Here is a 13676-nt window from a genome sequence, read left to right on the forward strand (position 1 = left end):
TACTCCTCTTGCTAAGGCAGAAATGACAATCTTTGTTGATGGTTCATGTATGAGACTCCCCACAGGAGAATTAGCAGCAGCCTATGCCGTCACAAATGGTACAGACACTTTAGAAGCACACAAGATAGAGATACTGTCGGCACAGGCAGCAGAACTCATAGCCCTAACACGAGCATGTCACTTAGCAAAAGGAAAGTCAGTTAACATCTACACTGATTCACAATATGCCTTTGGAGTTGTACACAACTTCGGTACATTGTGGAGAGAGAGAGGATTTCTCACATCACATGGGTCCAGAATACAGCATGCTACACTCATCAATGCCCTCTTAGAGGCCAGTCAGTACCAGACAAAATCGCAGTGCTAAAATGTAAAGCGCACACAAAAGGAACAGATGAAATATCAAAAGGAAATGATTCTGCAGACAGTGCAGCCAAGTTAGCAGCAAACACAGAATTAAGTATACCACACCGCCAATATACAATACGAGACCCGTTTCCTGACATCCAGGATGTCCAAAGTCACGCCACACCACAGGAACTGCTAGAATGGAAGGACAAGCATTTACAATGCAATAGGTCTCGCATTAGGACAGTTTGAGCTATTGGTATTGTAAATGACGGATGTATGACGTTATAACGCATACTATTACTCCGCATACCATTACAACGCGACTTTTACTCCGCATACTGTTACAACGCATAGCGCCTTGGGGCGCTGGATAGTGGTAAGTTTAATTTTCTATTCCAACACCAGTCCCCGTGGACACTAGGGAAGGTGTTGGATAGAAAATTAAACTTATTCCCTATCCTACAGCGCCCCCCAGCGCAATGCGTTGTAATGGTATGCGGAGTAAAAGTCACGTTGTAATGGTAGTGCGGAGTAAAAAATGCGTTGTAACAGGTGTATACCGTAAATGACACATTTTTTATTTATGTTTTGTTTTTGAAAATAGCTAAATTAATAGCTATGTCATTTACAATGCTAATAGTTATAACTTTCGCAAATGCGACACCTATAGCATTTCTAATGCAATATGTGTTGTATTTACGCGACTTAGATGTATTGATATTACAAATAACAATGGCTGTTAATTTTTACAAATAATTAATACTTAAATAAGTTATTGTAATTTATAATGGCAATAGCTTAAACTTTTGTAAATAACTTTTGTGAAGATTATGTTCAGAGTATTTTATTGTGACGAAAATCCAAGAACAGAAGTGAAAATTTAACATCTTTTTGTTACATTTGTAATAAAGCTTGAAACATTGACAGAACATAATTGAACCAGTTGTTGAATGGTTGCACAGAGGGTGAGGGTGTGTGAGGGTGAGGGGGTGTGAGGGTGAGGGGGTGTGAGGGTTAGGGGGTGTGCAGATGAGACGCTGTGTCTTTTACTTGGTAGGGCTGCTTCTCTTTTGGGTAATGTAAGAAGGGCAAGTCCAAATGTTCTTTCTAGGACATGCAAGATCCTCATGCCCCCATGGCATTTGCTCGCTCATTTGTCACATTCATCCGCACCTGATGCACTGCCTCATCTTTGGGACTAGATACCTTAAGACACTGAAATCTGATGTTCAGTGGTGGGGCAGGTGGAGCGCAGGCGGTGTGTGGCGGCAGCGGGGGATTTAAACATTAAGATAAACAAGTGCATGGGTGGGGAGAGGAGGCAGGGGAGGACGCGTGTGCATGTGTTGGTTTTGTTAATGCTAGAAAAAACAGCTAGTCCCTTTATATTGCTTAGGAGGCGGAGGGGGGGTTAAAAGGCCAATAAAGATGATAACGGACGAGAGGGGAAATGTGCTGGAAGGGGTGGAAGAGACGGAGGAGAAAGGAGGACACGAAGGGGTGTAACGTGAGAGGGGGAAGCAGACAAGGAGGAGGTGTAAGAGGACTGAATTAGCAAATGGACTGGAAAACACAAGCACACGGACGTACCCTGCGCTCTGACCTTGCTGCTGTGCCCCTGTTTGGCGGAGTCGGTGCAGGAGCTGAGCGCGCCCAACAGCAGGATGTTGGTGGCTGCATGGCCGTGGCGGCAGCTGCCCTGCTGCAGCCCGCCCGCCATGCTGCATCTTCCCCCTCCGCCTTCCTCCAACAGTCCTCAGCTGGCTTCCTCGCTCCCCACGGGCAGGCTGATTGGATAGAGTGTGTCAGAGCCACGTCCGTAAGGAGGGACAAAGGGCCGGAAGTCTCGGGGCATGGCTATCATGTAGTGGCCGGAGCCGAAGGGAAATACACGGAGAGCCCCTTAGGGACCGTTAGTGTGCGACCTAACGGGATGGGGTGGGGGTCGGGGGGTAAAAGGGCCATCCTCACGACCTTGTCATCCCATAACAACGTAATGCGCAGCTCCTGCCCTCAAGGCTATCGCCTTCAACTTCTGCCGCGGCTCACAGTGGTGTTTAGGAGTTCATTATTATTATCAGTGGTGTGCGGCGGCCGGCCGGCTGGAAGACCTGGACACGCTGGCCACAGTGGTGCGAGCCTGGTAAGGGGGGGGTGGTGTTTGCCTGTATGTCTGTGTGCCTGCGTGTGTGTGTGTGTGTGTCTGCCTGCGCGCGCGAGTGTGTCTGTGTCTGCATGTGTGCCTGTGTGTGCGCGTGTGTCTGTGTGTGTGTGTATGTATGCATGCATGCGTGTGTAAAAAGATCCGATGACTGGTGGGGGGATGTAAAGTGAAAGTAAGCAGCGCGCGTGTGTTTCAGTCTGTGTGGTGGCTGGCTGTGTGCGCATGCGTGGACGGAGGCGACGTGTGCGTTCGCGCACCCAAATCCGGCCGCTTTCAAGCTCGTAACACCCTCTTGTCCTTCCTCCCCCCGAGACAGACAACATTAGGTCTCCAGCTGGACACCTGCATCCTTTGGATGCAGTTTACCAGCTCGACCTAAAAAGGTGATTAACATAGATTGATTCTATTGTGAATTGCTCTGATATCTTTGGGTAAAGTCTGCACTATATAAAACTGCATTAAATAAAATAAAAAATAAAATAAAGATGGAACGCAGATCAACAGAAGGTAAGATGTGGGTGTGAAGAGAGGGGGCGATGTGAGGGCTCGAGGGCAGACAGGGAAGTGTGTGAGAGGGAGGATGAGTGGGATGCATGTGGGAGGGCAGGGGTGGGGGCACGGGGGAGGACGGGAGCCAGAGGCCAGGGGGGGCTTTCCGGAGACAGAGATGGTCCCTGGGGCCCACTCTGGGGCCTCTCAGAGGTAAGGTGACCCCCGACCCCCCACTCCTTTAGAGGACTCTTAAAGATGAGGTGGTGTCTGCGCTCCCACTCACGGACGTGGGGGTGAGACGGTCCCCCCCCCCTCCCTCCAAGGCCTCTTGGAGTTAAGAGGCCCCCGGGGTTTCACCCCTCAGGGCTGACATGCCATGAAATCCGAAAAGCAGCCTCTCTGCAGGGCTGATCGGAAAACCATGTGGGGGCCCGGGGTGGGAGCAGGGAGGGGGGGCAGTCCTCGAGGGGGGAGCCTTGGCGGGGCTTCCAGCAGCAAGAGCACGCGCAACCCTCCTCTGACCCGCCACCCCCTCCAAAAAACATTCCTTCATCCGTGCACTTCTCGGTGACCCCCTTTCTGCAGTATTTAAGGGGCAGTAGAAGTCCCAGAATGTAAAAAAACAAACACACCGGGGCGAGCGAGCTATCGCACCTGACATGGGCACGTCACTCATTATACTGGGCGCTTGAAGATAGTTTTCTGGCTTTGAGGCGCTGTTTGTGACAGGTGACTGGCTCAGTACCAACCGTGTCACCTGTATAAAATGAAGGGTGAATTCACCTGTGTAATAAATGCAAGTGTCGCTGGTCTCACACAAGCGCCTGCAGTGGTGCATTAACCCGCTGAGCTATTCCACCCGAAATCAATCAGATATTAATAGCAAACCGCTGTAGACTCCCAGGCTCCCAGTGCAGAGACCCCTGGTCTGAACGGAGCTCTCTATTCAGTATAGAGCTCCAGTGAGAGGAGCACACGGACGTACCATGCGCTCTGACCTTGCTGCTGTGCCCCTGTTTGGCGGAGTCGGTGCAGGAGCTGAGGGCGCCCAACAGCAGGATGTTGGTGGCTGCATGGCCGTGGCGGCAGATGCCCTGCTGCAGCCCGCCCGCCATGCTGCATCTTCCCCCTCCGCCTTCCTCCAACAGTCCTCAGCTGGCTGCGCGTGCGAGTGTGTCTGTGTCTGCGTGTGTGCCTGTGTGTGCGCGTGTGTCTGTGTGTGTGTGTATGTATGCATGTATGCCTGCATGCATGCGTGTGTAAAAAGATCCAATGACTGGTGGGGGGATGTAAAGTGAAAGTAAGCAGCGCGCGTGTGTTTCAGTCTGTGTGGTGGCTGGCTGTGTGCGCATGTGTGGACGGAGGCGACGTGCGCGTTCGCGCACCCAAATCCGTCCGCTTTCAAGCTCGTAACACCCTCTTGTCCTTCCTCCCCCCGAGACAGACAACATTAGGTCTCCAGCTGGACACCTGCATCCTTTGGATGCAGTTTACCAGCTCGACCTAAAAAAGGAGGGGTCCTTACAGATCAAGGCTGGATGACACCTGAAAGGACAGTATGGTTTCTTCCGGATGCCATGGTACAGGTTATGGTAAACACCATACATGGACCAGCGCATCTGGGAGAAAAAGCAATGTTAGACAGCATACAGAATATATGGCACAACAAACATTTGAGAGCTGCAGCCAAACAAAAAGTTAAAACGTGCATGATTTGTAATCAGTTCAACCCAGGAAAAGGCACAAAGGTGGAACAGGAAGGGTTCCAACCCCCTGACCATCCATTTGAAGTTCTCCAGATGGACTATATCCAGATGGAGAGATGTAGAAGTCACAAGTATGTGCTAGTTGTAGTGTGTGCTCTGACCAGATGGACAGAAGCCTATCCCGTCCCAGATTACACTGCAACGACAACTGCTAAACAATTAGTTAGAGAGTTTTTCCCGAGGTATGGGTTGCCCCGTGTCATCTACTCAGATAACGGCCAACCTTTTTCCTCTGAACTCATGAAGCAAGTGTCTCTTCTGTTAGGGTACACTTGGAAGTTTCACTGTGTAAGACATCCTCAGGCAGCAGGTCTAGTAGAAAGACACAACCAAACTTTGAAGACAAAATTGGTCAAGATATGCACTGACAAAGGCGTGGACTGGATGGTAGCCTTACCGGTTGCCCTCTTTTACATGCGTATGGTAGCCCATTTCAGAACTGGCTTATCTCCATATGAAGTGGTCTTTGGCAGACCACCAAATATGTGGGGTACGCCAAGGCCTAAAAGAATAACTGATGTTGACAGTACTATGCTGACTGACTACCTGGCTTCCTTGATGTCTGCACTCCAATCTTGTCGTTCTCAGGTTGCTGCCACCTTCCCTGACAAAACCAACCCGGAAGAACACGCCGTCCGACCCGGGGACTGGGTCCTCGTGAGGAACTTCGACCGGACCAGCCCCCTCCAGCCCAGGTGGAAGAAGCCAAGACTCGTACTACTAACAACACGGACAGCAGTAAAGGTCGAGGGCAGGAAGGGCTGGCTCCACGCAAGCCACTGCCGGAAACATTTTGGACAAAAAGACCCTGTTGCTGATGGCCCTGCCAATCCCACTGACATTGTGACTGAACAATCTTTATTGCCTTTGGAACTAACCCCACAACAGGATTACAAATCAAAGTTAAGGTCTGCCATTCGGACTCTGGCTAATTAAGTCCATTGGGCGTCGGTCCAGTGGTAAAGCGGTTGGAGCATGGGAATGGATTTTAACACCTTGACTATGTGGGAGAAAGAAAAAATGAACTCTAGAAAAAGACATAATGGTCCTACTATATGTGTGACAGTATTATTTTTCCTCATGGCAGCTATGACGTGTCTTGGTTGGATTCTCCACACTGTTTTTCCTCCAACACAACACACCTCTCATACACCCAACAGCACTCAGGAACACACCTATCACGACCTACCCCCTCATGAACAAGCCCATAGACTAGCCTTGCGAAACAATACCTTCATACAGATGCTACACCACACTCAGCAGGCCAGTAATAGCACCAATTGTTGGATATGTGGCCGCATCCCACCTCATCAGAAAAAGGGAGGGATGCCTCTTTTTCCTTACCCATTCTCTTATAATGGAACTTGTGAAGCCTGGTTCGCCCTAATAACAGCTGACGATACTACCCCCACCTCCTGACCTGACGGAAATAATTCATGCAAGAATGGGTGGCCTTGGGGGGATTTAAACAAGGCACTCAATACTGCCTGTTACCCTAATAAGGAGGGAGATCCTCAGGCGACAGGTACAGTCCTAGAAAGTGAAGAATACAAGCAAGGGAACATGACCATGTCCTACAAGATGTTAAATACCAAACCTAAAAAGAATGCTGGTCCCCCTTCCATCTCGGTCTCACCAGTAAAAGGACACCTGTGCATCCAGAAAAATGGCTCTGTTCCATTAGGACACAGTGACTGTCATACCACTATAAGTTTTGAAGACAGAGGAAAGTCCTCATTCCTAGCATCTCGCCATACTTATTTCGTCTGTGGCCAAACGGCCTATGTGCAGCTGCCCTTGAACTGGGGGGGAACTTGCTATATAGCATTCCAGTTACCCCCTGTCTTTGTGGCCCCATCCACTTACCACCGAGACCTCCTAGTGCCCCATGTCAGATCGTCCTGGGGATGGCAACTGCTGTCAGCAGCAGGTATAATATTCTTGATAATAACTGGATGCTGCCTTTGCATCCAATGTGGTCCTGCCCTGTGCGGTCTATGCGCTGCAAACTGCATTCCTAAACCTCTTGTCCAGCAGAGAGAAAGGGAAAGAATTATGCTACAAGAATGTATAGATGATCTCATGCAAATTGAGATATAATGTAGGTACACTCTGGGGCAAGGAGGGAATGTGGAAATAAAATTGACAATTGTGCCCCATCATTTCCCTGTTTCTGCCTGACAGCCATTTTTCTCAGACAAACACCCATTTTGTGTCTGACATGCTCTCAGCAACTTGTCTGAAAACTGTCCTTCACATCCCCATTGAATCTTGCACAACCCCCTGCTCCTTGTGGTCGAGCCAATTCCAAGAAGCCTGCCTGTGTGCCTTCCCCCAGTTGTGCCAGAGACTCAGCCACATCCTGTCCATTGTTGGTAACTCAGCCTGTTACACCAACTGCCCTGTGACCACCCCCAACTGAAAGAGGAAGCACAAGGTTGTACACTGTGAACACACACATTTCTGTGGTTCTGCCAATTCTGGGAACCAGCAGCAGATAGTTCCTGTTCTTAGCTGTAAGACACCCTGCACCTGGCATCTTAGTTCATTGACCACCCCTTCCTGTGCTTCAGCCAATTCCCAGAACCAGCAGATAGTTCCTGTTTTAAGAAATAGTTACTGCAAGCCAGAGAGCAGATGGTCTCTGTTTTACACAAGATAGTTCCTCTTTTTGACTCTTGTGGTTCAGCCAATTCCCAGAACCAGCAAGATAGCTCTCTGTTTTACACAAGATAGTTCCTGTTTCTGACATGAAGCATGAGCACAAACCCCAAATGAGGAAGCCTCCCCCTTCCAACTGTCAGACTATTTCACATCGCAAGTCCCCTCACGAAGCCTAAGACACGCCCCCATTTCTTCACAATCTGCTCCTCTTGCTGATCTTTGTTCCTCTATCTGTCATGACCTGTTTGTTCCTCTATTTTGCCTCGTGACCAAGACTGTATAAATGTCCTGCTGTTGAAAATAAAGCTCCCCCACTTCAAGAGAGGGACTTGAGAGATTGCTCCTGTGCCCGCTTGGTGCTGGAAGCGCTCCCCTTAACTCGAGTTATTGGTCTCCTCCTCCTTCATTTGAGCACCACGGACTCCTCGCTTTGCATTGACAAGAAATTATGATTTATTAAGCATAGAAATTCAGAAATGAGGTAATAAGTAAATTTAATTTACCACAGATGTTTTGGATTCATTGCACTCTGAGGAGAATACTCAGTGGTGAGCTCATCTCGGGGTTTTGGTTTCGCTTCCAGTGGCGGAGTGCAGGGGGGGAGAGAACCTCTGCATTACCGTCATGAAGATATGACGTGATATGTACATTGCTCTCTGGATTATAAATGCCAAAGCGGATGGCAATAGTGAAGGAACTACGCCATGCCGTGTTTGGTTTAACTTTGTAACCTTTGGTACAGTGTGTGGCACATAAGTGCTTTTCATAGCGATGGAGGATTCTGCTGGTAGTAACTAGGATTCATTTCAGCTAGAAGCACAGTGCTTGTAGCGCTCCATTGGGTTTTGGCGTTCTTGGATCGAACCACTTTGTATTTCTTTGAGTTTGGATTATTCTTCAGAGCTTCAGCTTTCAGAATAAGGGGTAGGTTTCTAGTGAGAACTTGTGTTATAGGCAGATGGAAATCACCACATTTGTTTATAAGGTTTCTTGTGTTGTGCAGGACCGAACGAAGTCAGAAGGAACAGCTATATGAAGGTCATGCACAAGGCTTCCTACAGGTGAATCATAGCGCCCTTTTGTCTAGTGAGACTGTAATGAGAGTAGGGTTAAGAATTGTATTAACCATTGTGTGTTTTTTCTTACAGCTTCTTTTCCCTTGCTGACCCTTCCTTCTTCCCTTTATTCTTTTGGGTTTTTTCCCCTTTTTGGGGTTTTTCCCTCACCGTATCGTCTGAACACCCTGTGAGATACATTCAGGGTGTTTGGAAGGTCCGGAGGTGGAGCATTGTTGCTGCATGTGGATCCTGCGGAGTGCAATCCTGACAGAGGTGATATATGGACTAATGTATGAGTTACCCCGATATTATTGAACTCCCTGATTGTGTCATATGAGTTTCATATTTTAACCTGAAAGACTACGAGTTGATCATATCACCTCTATTATCATTTCATGATAGCTTTTTGCTCTTTTTTAAGTTTATCCGAGTATATCTAATTTTATCCTTGCCTGCTCCATAATGTCTAAACAGAAGGCCGTTAAAAACTCTTCTGTGACAGCCACGATGGACAATTATTTAGTTAAAGTGGTCAATAAAATCAACAAGGAGCGTAGATTATCGCTTGGTAAGGGGAGCCCGCCCATTACATGTTCTACTCTGTCGAGCTCGCAGGTGGCCTCACCAGTGGATGATAATTGCGAACTGGATAGCCCTGAAGTCTTAGTGGATGTGGAAGTGGAAGCGCCTGCCGAATCAGTTCATAACATGGATAGGTCTGATGTTTCTATTGAGACCCCTGTCCAGTGCTCACCGGCACCGATAGCGCTGAGAGCTTGTAGGAAAGCCCAAATTAACCGGGGGGGAAACCGAACCCGTAATAAAAGAAGAGTAGAAACATCCTCCAGCTGTACTGCAGGGGATGCCCAGCCAATGGACAATAAAGGATCAGTAACAATGAATACCGACCAATTTGACCTTTTGGTCAGTATCATTGATTCCAAGGTAGAAAAGATCATTAAACCCCTAGTGGATAAATTGGATCAGATTTCTGCAGAAGTAATCAGACTAGGTGGACTTTTGGACACCTATATCGCCTCGGCCGAAAGTTCCAGGGTTGTAGAGCAGGGTCTTATAGTCCCCAAAGCTTTTCCAAAGCAACCTAATGAGGGGAGAACTGTAAACGATGTAGTTTTATCTGTATCCCCCCATGCTGAATCACCGCCTATCACCTGTCAGACTAAACAAGCAGCAGTGGCAGTGGCTCCTGTGAGCCAGGTTGGGCCAAGTGAGTTGAAGAGAAAACGCTTTATTAACCTCCCACCTGACTGTGCACCATATGTGGTTGTTTTAACCAACGTTCCACCCATTGGAGCAATCCCTACTAAGCATCTGGAGGAATCTCATGATTCATTAAAAAATAAAACAGTCTCATGGTTGCACAACCACTGTGGATTTCCACTCACCTATTCTGACCAAATACTCAGTACTAGAAGGGTAGACTGGATAGGCAATTCTAGAAAGACAAGTAGGGGTGACTGTGTAATAGTCCATTTCAAACACCCCCAACATGTGGCAACAGTTTTGTTAAGGGCTGCTTCCTTAACACCTGGTGAGAATAGTATTTGTGTCCGCCCCCTTGGCTATTTTTTATAGTCACCTTATTAAATTGCCCCTTGACACCAATAGAAGTAGTCTTTTCACCTCCCATTGTTGCCCGGTCTCTGGGATCCTGACGCAGAATAGATTCCAAGCCCTAAGCACCTTGGATTCTAATGATTGACAAACCCAGCTATGTGGGCCCGCTCTATGTGTGATCACGAACATCTAGGTGTCTGGTATAAGGGAAAGGCATATTGATGTCGAGCCGACCATGGTGGCCGACAACAGTTTGTCTAGCGGCATTGGGAATATAGCTAATGGGAATCCCAATACAGGAGTTGACCCTAATGGAACGACACTACCCGATAATAATAACAGAACGAGGGTCCTAAGGGTATCACAATTATTAGCTGGAATATTGCTGGGCTGAAAACTAAGGGGGATGCCCTGGGCTGGAATGATTTTATTAATACCTATGATATACTGTGTTTCCAGGAAACATGGAGCAGGGAGGAGGTTAACTATGAGGGGTTTGCCTCCTATAACCTGCCTGCGCAGGGTTCTACCTCTGGGAGAGCTAAAGGTGGCCTTTTGATTTTAGTCTCTATTAATCGGCGGATTGTAGTTAAAAGGTACATGACCGTGGGATCACATGTTCAGATCCTTTGGCTCCTTGATGGTCAAGGTCGGAATGTATTATTACTTAACTACTATAACAATGTTTTTGACGACAGTAGTTAAAGATTTAGCGAGCACCATCGATAATCTTAATGATCAACATAATGTTTTCTTTGATTTCATTTGGGTGGGCGATTTTAACATCTCGTTATGTGAATTATCAACCCAAAAAGTCTGTGGGGTTATAAATAATGCTGGTTCTGATGATCTGCACTTTAGACACAACAGTTATGGAGATCTTTTGTATAGTTTCATGGGCTGCTATCACCTAGAAATTTTGCATTTCGCAAAAGACATAAATGGGCAGACCATTCCTACTATTAAGAATTGGAGAACTAGTTCAGTGATTGACCACATGATTGTCTCCTCTAATATCACCCCTCATTGTGCACCTCCTAGGATTGAAGTCACCTCTTTAAGTGACCACAATTATATCATCTTAGAATGTACTCTTTGGGGTGAGAGTTCTGTAGTAGTAGGAACTACTCTCACTAATGTGGAACGACACAGATCAAATGGGGTTAGAATTAGATGGGTAGGGGAAAAAGCGAACAAACTGTTAAGTTCTATCGTTAATGAATGCTTGATTGATATCACCCTTATCGTCGAAAATAACACTGATTATGAACGGGTTTTATCTGCTTTTATAGATATTAATATATCTATCGATGCCAGGTTCACCAGACCAATTAGAGACAAGTGTAGAACAAGTCGAGGCTGGTTTGACCATGCGTGTACTGTTTTATTGACCGAGCTGAAACATGTACTTGCTAAAAAACCCAGGGACAATATTTTAATAACTAAACTAAGAGTAGACTATAAGCGAGCCCTGAAAAGGGGGAGGGGTGAGTTACAGCAGGAAGCTTGGGACTCTCTTAACCAAGTAGTGGAGTTACATAATAATACATTATTTTGGGCTACGGTTAACTCTCCTTTCCTTAAGGAGGGAAATCAACCTGAATTAACTTCTAATGTTCCTAGCGAATGCTGGGTGTCCCATTTTTCTAAAATATTTGACTCTGATAACTGCGGGGTCAATATCCCTAGCAGGTGGCAAGTCTTACCTCTGGATATTACCGTTACCGAGGTGGAGCATGGAATTAGTGCAAGTAAGGGGGGGAAAGCCCAGGGACCCGATGGGGTCCCTATTGATGTATACAAAGCAGCCCCAGAGATTTTACGCCCCCTCCTGGCAACAGTATTTAACGCAGCTGTGTGTTCGGAATCCCCAAAACCTGGGGGGGAATCCATCATAATTCCGATTTTTAAGTAGGGCAGCAGGTCAGACGTTAAAAATTATCGTCCTATCTCCCTCCTTGACTCCTCTAAAAAGATCATGAGTAGAGTTATGCTGGGCAGGCTTGAAGAGTGGGTTGAACAAGAGGGCATTCTGGCCGATAGTCAGTATGGATTTAGGAAGGGACGATGAACATTAGATCAGTGTATTAATCTTGATCTTATAATTGGCAAATATATCGAAGCCAAAGGCGGCTGCTTATATCTCTGCTTTGCAGACTTAAGCAGCGCTTTCAATATGGTCGACCATACTTTATTGTGGCCAACTTTGTTACAGCTGGGAGCCCCTGAGGGTATAATCTTTTTTCTCGCTAGGCTGTACCAAAAACTACAAACTTGTGTGCGTTACGGCACCAAGGGCGAATGTACCCCCAAGTTCAGCGTCCAACGAGGTGTTAGGCAGGGTTGTGTTTTGGCCCCGTTATTGTTTATTTTATTTATAAATTAAATTGATGTAATTTTAAAGAGTGTAAAAGCTGATGCCCCTCGGATCAAGGGTGTCTCCGTGCCGGTGTTATTGTATGCCGATGACGCCGTACTACTCTCTAGAACTCCCCTTGGCCTACAACATTTAATTGACAGATTTTCTATGTTTATTAAGGATAGAAAACTGATCATTAACAAGGGGAAAACGCACGTAATGACCTGTGGGGCAAAAAGCAAATCTAATGCCTTTTTTATTGATTCTGTCAAGGTGCAATCAGTAGATAAATGTTGTTACGTTGGTATAACCTCTCTCATGACAGTAAATGGTCCACTGAATTTAACAATATTAGACATAAAATGGTGAAAAGCGCCCATGGTGTTTTTAGATTTGCGGCAAAACTTGGGGATAGAAGAACAAGGGATATGCTGCAAATCTATCAAGCAAGATGTGTCACAATTGCTCTGTATGGGGCGGCTGTATGGGGTCACAGAAGTAACCATGACTTGCAGTTGGAGGAAAACTCTTTTTTTAAAAAGCTTTTGTGTTTACCTCCATCCGCCCTTACCGAGCTGACTCATCGGGAATTAGACATTGATTTCCTGACTGATTTAATTTCCTTAAGACCTCTTATGCTATGGCGTTCCATTTGGCTCCAGGACGAAAAGTCTTTTAATAGACTTATTATTGAAGATTGTTTTTCCTTGGACAGGTATCGGAAAATTCCCTGGATAAAATATGTCGCCGATTGTTTTTTGGAAATATTTAATCTAAATGTTTTGACTAACCCTAGGGCCGCTTCCATGATACCCAAAGCTGAGCTGAAAGCAAAATTTCTGGCTAATAAGGCGAGTAAGCGAGCTTTAGCCAGTGGATCTATGTCAACAGTTATGTTTTTTAGCAGATATTCTTCTATTGAAGGTTTTCCATTTTATCTAACCATGGTGACTAGGCCATCACACAAGTTTGTACTAACCAGACTGAGGTTTGGAGTAGCACACCATTTAGTTGCCCTACCAAATCTTAAAAAACATCCTAAAGGTCCATGTTTGTGTGATGGCACATCTAAACAGAGCACCTTGCACTTTTTATTGTTATGCAAACTGTACACGAACTTTCGTATTACCTATCTGAAGCCGATGTTTCTTAAATATGGTGTACGTACAGTTGATGAGGCAATGAATCTTATTTTTTATTTGAAATCTGTCGACATCTGCTTTTATACTGCCATGTTTTTAAAT

The sequence above is a fragment of the Lissotriton helveticus genome, chromosome 3_1 (assembly GCF_964261635.1).
Source record: "Lissotriton helveticus chromosome 3_1, aLisHel1.1, whole genome shotgun sequence".
NCBI lineage: Eukaryota > Metazoa > Chordata > Amphibia > Caudata > Salamandridae > Lissotriton > Lissotriton helveticus.